General features: G+C 38.8%; 1 long non-coding RNA gene across 1 annotated transcript; it reads right to left on the bottom strand.

Annotated features, from left to right (window-relative positions):
• Positions 1-2,924: 2,924 nt before the first annotated feature.
• LOC135443262 (uncharacterized) lies at positions 2,925-6,773 on the bottom strand. Its single transcript, XR_010438925.1, has 3 exons — positions 6,710-6,773; positions 5,747-5,851; positions 2,925-3,535 (listed from the first exon to the last, which is right to left on the bottom strand). It is a non-coding gene; the product is annotated as an uncharacterized LOC135443262 (long non-coding RNA).
• Positions 6,774-8,420: the final 1,647 nt, after the last annotated feature.

Below are 8,420 nucleotides of genomic sequence, written 5' to 3'. Positions count from 1 at the left end.
CTCCCAGTCCCTCAGCCATCATTATTGATAGTTATTCAAAATTCAGGTGGACAAGACTACAGGCAATTTGATCTCAGTTTGAATTTAACCCTGCTTTCAGTAGAAAGCTTGGCTCAGTGAGCTTCAGAGTTTTGTTTGAACCAAACGTTATCTGTGCATCTATGAATTACAATGAACTTGATACAGACAGGCCACTGTTCAGTAGTGAATTTAATGTTGATTCTAAAAGCCTCATGACCCTTCATAATTTAAAATTTATTTCTATCTCAAGTTTTTAATTAGTCAATGGAATTCTACTTGGTATTTAATCTGATACCTTGCTTCATTTTGTTGATAAAGTATCATAAGAAAATAAAATCTGAAAAATAAGTATATTTAGCACCCTTTTCTTCTTCTGATTGCCAAGTATTATATTACTTGGACATTTTGTCACACTTCTTCCTTTGCCCCTCATCTTGTTATTACTATTCTGTGAGCAGTCACCATTTCATGTTACTGGTGAGAAGAACAGCTGTCATTCACAAAATCTTTCACAAAGAAATATCCTTTTGTGAGCTGTCATCCCAACAATTTTCTTAACAAGCTATTGATTTTTTTTTCTGTTCATTTCTCTTCACGTCATACATAGAAACTTCATACTTTTGAAGGTGCTGTAACTAGGAAGAAAATGTAGCGGATATGTTTTGCACCAAGTTTCCTCTTTTATACCTTGAGCTGCATGTTTCTGCAAGTTTTAAGTCCTTTCTATCATTATCTTTGCCAAGCAATCAAATCTCTCTTGAATGCATGCTGTAGTGTATTTTGTTAATTTATTTAATTACACCCCCATTTTCTGTATCACTCCCCCATTTTCTGAAACGGTTCTGCCCTCACCAGTTCTTCCCGCCATTGTATTGTCTATCATTTGGTTACCTTGGTTACCCCTGCCACAGTTTATGCCAATCCTCTCTGTTATATGATTTCCCCTCCCCTGTGTTTCCTTATATGTCAATTTGTTCTCCTCCCTGGGCCCAGTCAATCACTCCCCATTCCTCTCAAGCTTCCAGAATCTTCTTTCACCTGGGAGTTATGATTGGCTGTGGCTCTGGGGCCCCTCCCTTATAATGTAACTATTGGTTTTGCCCCAGTGCCTATTATGTTAAGTCCACTCCCTTACCTTCCCCTATTGGTCCTTTGTAAACCCCTCCCATGAATTCCTCCTCCCTTTATAATCCTGTTGCACCCTTCGTTCCTGGTCACTCACCGGCTGACACCTGTTAGATATCAGCCAGGCTGTCACTCCCTGGTTGTCACGTTGGGTTCTACAATAAATCTGACAAGTCCCCAGTGAGTGTCCGGACTCTTTACTCTCGTCGGCCAGCAGCGATTTTGTCCGCTGTGAGCACAGCCCGAAGCCTTCTGACGCTGAGGGGTGCTCACACATTTGCAGTTGGGTGTTGGCCGCCCTCCTGCCAGCCGGACACCTGACTTTGAGGCCACACCCCGCTGCAAATGCATAAGTCTTTAGAAGCCCTAGAGATACTGAAAGAACATTATTTACTTCTTTGGGGACCAAACTATAAATCACAGTCTAGCATTACTTTTTAAAATTTATTAAAATTCTGGCAAGAAATATTTATGCAAGTGACTACTGACCAAAACCACTAACCTTAAGCATAAACAGAGGTAGGTCTGGAGCAGAACGTTGTACAGATTTCCAATCAAATCTCGCCTAATTTACAAGTGTTCAGAATTATTTTTCAAAAACCAAAACATTTAAGAGAGACATTTTGAACAGGGTGGGTAGTAGTCTTAAGCCAAGAGAAGTTCATATTTGTGACTGAATCCCTCCTCTAGTCAATCTCTGAACCCACAACCTCTCCCTTTTTAACATATTCCCTTCTGGTATGAGCTACACAGATCTAGTCATAAATTTTTAACTCTTCAGTGCTCCTAAAAAGATTTAAAAAAATTAAAATAATTTAATTGTGGAATGCATACTTGGTTTTATACATTTTAACTAACCCATACATACACTAGCACAGAGAGCTTCATGTCTCCAGGTGCCCCGTGCAATCTACTGTTAAAAAAGGAATCACAGAGGAGAGGAGACCTCAGGAAATGGACACTTTGGTCACTCCTGTTTCCAAATGCATTTTATAGTCATTTTTCTTTCAATCACCCCACACAGCTGCAGCAGAGACTCTCTTCCTTGCTATTCTTATTTCTCCTCATTCATATTGAGTAAGAAATTTTACACATGTCAAACCAGAGTCTTCTTAATTACATCTACTGTAGAAAATTTAATTTTACTTGCCTCTTTTGAATAACTACATTTTTCAGACTATGAAGTATATATACAACACATACTTAAACAAGACTATGAAGTGTATATACAATATAGGTCAAAGGTCAAGAGTTTATGATTCTCCAAAGGCAGAGAGGCTGAAATTATTAAATGAAATAGAGAAATTAAAAATTGAACACAACTAACATTTTAGTCAGAGAGTGTTCCAATACATCTTCTGAATCATTAAAGTATTTCAAAATGAAGAAATGAGAAATGGAATACATACACATGCACACAAACACACATACCCGCAAAAATCTCAAACACACCAACCAAAAAAACAAACTGAAAAAAAAAAAACCTCAAAAACAACAAAAAACCCTACTAAAATACCTGGTGAATAAAGAAAGGATAATGATAACTTCTGTCTGGACAGAGAATCACAGAATATTCTGAGTTGGAATGGGGCCAACAAAGGTCATTGAGTCCAGCTCTGAAGTGAGTGGCCCATACACATACTGAACCAACAACTGTGGCATTATTAGCACCATACTCCAATAAACTTATTTAGAGGAATTAAAAAATGTTTTTAAGAAAGTTTAAAAGCTTTCCCCAAAGACCACAGACAAAAATATTTTGGAGTTAGTGACCCAAATACAAAATGAACGAATACAAAATATTCTTTGAATAATGTGATAGCACAACAAGGTGATAGGGTATTTTTGAAGCCTGCGATTAAAAAGTGAAAATAAGCTGTTTCTGTGACTGCTGGTTGCAGCTATGTATATGTGTCTGTGGATTTAAAGAACAGAAGCAACTCTCCTGCTGCGGGTACATTTTTGAAGGTTAAAGGTTAGTATCAGGTAAGGTACCTCCTAGAGGTCTCTCATCAGTCAGTTCTTCTTGCCTTTCTCATTACAAAATGTAACACCCAAAATCACAGACTTCACAAACTTCCCAGCAGAAATCAGAGAACTGTAAAATAGCCTCTTTGGGAGCTGGAGAAACTTTAGATGTTTTTTTGTTCAGGAAAATTTCAGGCTGTGAAGAGTCTTCATTTTTCTGCCAATTGTTGAAATATCCTTTATCATTTAATTCATAAAATTATTTCACTCATAAAATTTCATTAAAACCCCTACAGTTTTACTTTAAAAACTTAACCAAATTGGATTCAGTCAGTAAGAGAGAAATCCAGCAATAAGGAAGGGATTGTCCCACTCTGCACTAGTGCAGCCTTGCCTTGAATATTGTGTGCATTTTTCGGCCCTGAAATACAAGAAAAATATCAAATGATTAGAGAATATCTGAAAGAGAGCCGTGAGGATGTTGAAGGGTCTGGATGGGAAGCCACATGAGGAGTAGTTGAGGTCACTTAGTCTGTTACGCCTGAAGAAGTGAAGGCTGAATGGAGACCTCAGTGCCATCTACGGCTTCCTCATGAGGGGAAGAGGAGGAGGGGGAGACATCTCTTCTCTGTGGTGGCCAGTGACAGGACCTGAGGGAATGGCCTGGAGCTGTGTCAGGGCAGGTTTAGGTTGGATATCAAGAAAAGGTTTTTCACCCATAGGGTGTCGGGCACTGGAACAGGCTCCCCATAGAGGCGATCCCAGCACCAGCCTGACACAGTTCAAACATTGTTTGGACAACACTCTTGGGGACATGGTGTGACTCTCGAAGATGGTGCTGTGCAGGGCCAGGAGCTGGACTCGATCAAACTTGTAGGTCCCTTCCTAATCTGCATATTCTGTAATTCAGTGGACCCAGATCCTGCATCACAGCATGAGATTAGTGCTCATCCTCAAAGCTTCAAGTGACATAAGATTGTGTGGCCCCTTCCTCCATTAGGATTAGACCTATTTGGGCATGATGAGCTCTAACAAAGATCCTCTCAGCACCTCTTCGGAGAAGACATACAGACCTCTATATTATCTCTAAAGCTACCTTTGTTCTGTTTCTGAATGATTATTTTTTTTTTAGGATACCAAGTGCTATCTATCTATTTTTGCACAGCTCCTTCTTCCCCTTTCTGTCTCTGGTGATATCTTCTAAAGCTGCTATATCACTTCATATCTAGCCCACACTGATTTTAATTCCTCTGCCATGTTAGAGTTAAGCATGTTCACTTAAATGGAACAGTCACCTGTCCTTATCACTAAGAGACACCCTGTATAATGGATCTTAAAGTCCAAAGAGCAGCATATCAAAAAGGTTAACAGCAAACGAAATGGTGCATTTCAGTGTTTCTTAGGAATTCCATTAAAATTTAGTACCCATTATTGGTCTTTTTAAGATCTTAGCTTCCATTGAATCATCTGATTTTGTCCTTGTAGTTTCATTAATAATTCAAAAACTTTTGTTTCAAACACCTCATGTCAGCATCTTTGTCAGTGTCACGCTAATAGCTCAAACTTCACCTGCGTATAAAAGGAAGGAGATCAGCACAGAGAGAGAATGAAACCTGAATTCCAGGCCTGCAGTAGCAATCAATCAGAAGAAATGTATTTTACACTGAGTGATAATAGCAAAAAAGAAAGTTTTTAAAAATTAGTATTTTACTGTATGATAAATAGAATCACATGGTTTTACTGCAGAGAATATCCATAGAAAGATAAGCTATAAAATATGAACTACAGATTATATCATAGAGGCATCTCATAGTGGCTCATTGCCTACTCATTAGCATAATATTGCCAAACACTTTCATTCCAATTATGAGAAATGGAGAGGAGACTTTAAAATCAGTTCCTACATACTCCTTTACACTTATAAAATTCCTCTATACACTGTATCTCTGCAGAAATGTCATCCTTGGCACCACAAATAAATTCTGAATAAATATGCTTAAATACCGAACGTGGCATGGCTGAATGCATAATGAAAAAAGCTGAGCAAAAATAGATTTCTGACCCCACATTATTTTGACCCTTGCCAATGGCCTAGAAGAAATAAGGTCACAGTCAATAACTTAAAAGACAACAAAGATTCGGTAATTGGTTAAATAATGAGCACTACAAATCATTGCCACAAGAAGATAAGCTTCACTTCTTGTTCTGGTAAACAGGGACAGGAAAAATATTCCTTTCTAAACAAAACAATGCAAGCTATGCATACAGAAAGACTGTTTTAAGAAGAACTATACCAGAAAGCAAATACTCTTAAAGACTAAGTAGATAATTAAATAGGAATTTGCAATAGTCTCCAATAGCATAACTACAAAGGTAATTAATGAACAAGGAAAGAGGTGTAAAGAGGTGCCTGTTACAGAGATCCACACCCTGAGAAGAGTCCTAAAACACCCAAGCAATTTTAAAACAGAAACAAAGCCATAGAATATGGCTGGTTTGGAAGAGATGCATCATGATCCCAGACTCCAGCACTTGGCACTCCACAAGACACCCCAAGAGTCATACCAGGAGCCTGAGAACATTGTCCAAACACTTTTTGAACTCTAGCACGCATGGTGCTGTGATGACTTACCTGGGGAGCCTGTTCCAGAGAGCAAATATCCCACGGGCAAAAAAACTTTTCCTGAAATCCAACTTAAACTTCCTCTAACTCATCATCATGCTGTTTTCTTGAGTCCTGTAATTGGTCATAAGAGTGAAGAGATCAGTGCCTGCCCCTTCTCTTCCCCTCATGCAGATGTTGAAGACTGCAATGAAGTCTTTCCCCAGTCTCACCTTCTCCAAACTGAACAGACCAAGAAACCTCAACCCTCCCTTGCCCAGCTGGTGATGCTGTGCCTGATGGTCCTCAGGACATGCTTGGCCCTCCTGGCTGCATCCTATTTGCCATTGACCAAGACCTCCGGGTTGCTTTCCACAGTGCTGATCTCCATCCTTACATTCCTTAATCTATACACACAACCAGGGCTGACTTGGCCCAGGTACAGTATCTGGCACTTGCCCTTGTAAAACTCTGTACAGTTGGTGATTGCCCATCTCTCTTAATTGTCTCGCTCTGTCTGCAGGGCCTCTCTGCCCTCAAAAGAGTCAACAACTCCCACCAATCCAGTGCTGTCAGCAGACACAGTATTGCTTTGAGCCCCACATACAGGTGGGCAATGAACCTGTTAAAGAGAGTTGGGCTAGGCAAGAGCCCTGCATAGCCCAGCTAGTGACAGATGACTGGTCTGATGTCACCCCATCCACTGTAACCCTTCTGGCCTGACCCATGAGCCAGTTGCTCACACATCACTTAACACAGTTATCCAGCAAAGCTTTTGGTACTGTCTCTCACAGGTTCCTTCTGGACATGCTTTCCAGAAGAAAGCTGTGAGAGACAGCATCAAAAGCTTCACAGAAGTCCAAGAAAAATCCATCTACTGGCTTTCCCAGATCAACTAGGTGAGTTACCCTGTTATAAAAGGAAACCAGGCTCTGTTAGCATTATATTGCAAAGGTTCCATATGGTTGTCTCCTTATTACAAGAGTTTGCTACCTCCTCGATGTTTCTCACAGGCAGCTCCTCTAAGCACTGACTCTTCCTTCTTCTTATAGCAACCAACTGACTCCAGTTTCCCTCTCAAGCAACCAACCCACTCTTTTATAGCATTCTTCTCATTGGCTACAGCTGTGGCCTGTTAAAGTCAGGCCTGTTCCTAATCTCTAATAATTGGCTCAGCTGCAACTCCTTAGGGGTAAGATTACTTTCTATACTACATTTATTTTCTTTTATTCTATCCCCTACAAGGTTTGACAAGCAGGACTTTACCCTAATGAACCCATGCTGACTGTGACCCGGCCTTAAAATAATAATTCTATGTGTAGTTAAAAAAAACATATACAAGCTCTTACAAAAATCCTTCAAGTTTTTAACTTGAGGCAACTTGAAAGAGCAATTTGATCATACCCTTTAGGTATTTGCATAGCTGTACTTAAATCTTCGGTGTACTTGTATGCCTTTGTAGTGATTTTCATTCTAGTAAAGGAGAAAGTTGTGTCACTATTCACTAGACAGTTTGCTGGATGTGTTAACTTTATTTAATTATTTTAATGCTCTGCCATTTAAATGACAGGATCAAGTTTTTGAAAAGGACATTGAGAATGGCCTGCCATGTGTAGAGGCCTGAACTAACTGCTGGCCATCCCATAAGAGTACACTGTTAGTACCAGCATAGCAACTGGTTTTGAAGATGTGGATCCTCTTTTCCATACTGGAGAAGGAGAGGAGGGAAACTGCAGCTTGGATCAGGATTACAGTTGCCCGCTTTTGTGACTGTGACAGGAGCTGGTTCAGAGAAACAAACCAAAGCAAGATGACACCCAGAGTTCCAAAGGCAGAACAGAATTTTTAGTGTGCAACAGTTCTGTGAATCTGGACTCAGGAAGAGATCAGTTGCCATTTGGTCTGAAGAGGACATAGACAAAAACCAGAGTAACTGGAACATGATGAAGACTTAAAATTTGTATTTGAGGCAAGAGAACTATCAAATTTTCAGATCATGAAGAAAATCTAGTTCATCCCAAGTCTAACTTAACTAAAAAAAGTTAGCATTACTTTTAAATTATTATAATTCAAAATTACATTTTTAATGGAGAATGTTTTCAATATTTGTATTTAAACATCTCACTGTAGCTTTCAGGAAATAATGTGTAATTTTTTAAATGTTTGGGATAATTTTCAATCTCTTCCGTATTGACTGAAGTAGTTCTTAAGCAAATGTTTGCATATGCAATTAGAAAACTGTATGTCTGAATATGTGCAGCAATTATATTTGCAGCACTGTACGTTTCTGGACATTTATGCCATTGAGATTAGTTGCCTCAAATATTTACACTTATTATTTCATTTAAAATGTTATCAGAGACACTTCAGTTATACTAGAAATCTATGCTATGTTATTAGTTCATACACATATACTATGACCTTTCCTTTTTTTATCCATCTGCTTTTACTTCATTTTACTCTGAAGATGGGTAATTAAAAATTTCATAATATTTCATTTTACAACAGATATTTTGCAAGTGTGTGGGATGATGAGGAAAATCTTCGTTGCTTTGAGTGACATATCTTTTATTTCTGTTTCAAAAAGCACTCTAATCACATGTTCAAAAACTAATCTGAATTCCAGGAATGTTTTAACTTCAAGATGTGCACAACTGTCTTCTATGTCAGGACTAATGATTATGTTAATGGAAAAGTATATTGA

Source organism: Zonotrichia leucophrys, chromosome 2, assembly GCF_028769735.1.
Source record: "Zonotrichia leucophrys gambelii isolate GWCS_2022_RI chromosome 2, RI_Zleu_2.0, whole genome shotgun sequence".
NCBI classification, from domain to species: domain Eukaryota; kingdom Metazoa; phylum Chordata; class Aves; order Passeriformes; family Passerellidae; genus Zonotrichia; species Zonotrichia leucophrys.
This window is presented reverse-complemented; position numbering and strand designations above follow the sequence as displayed.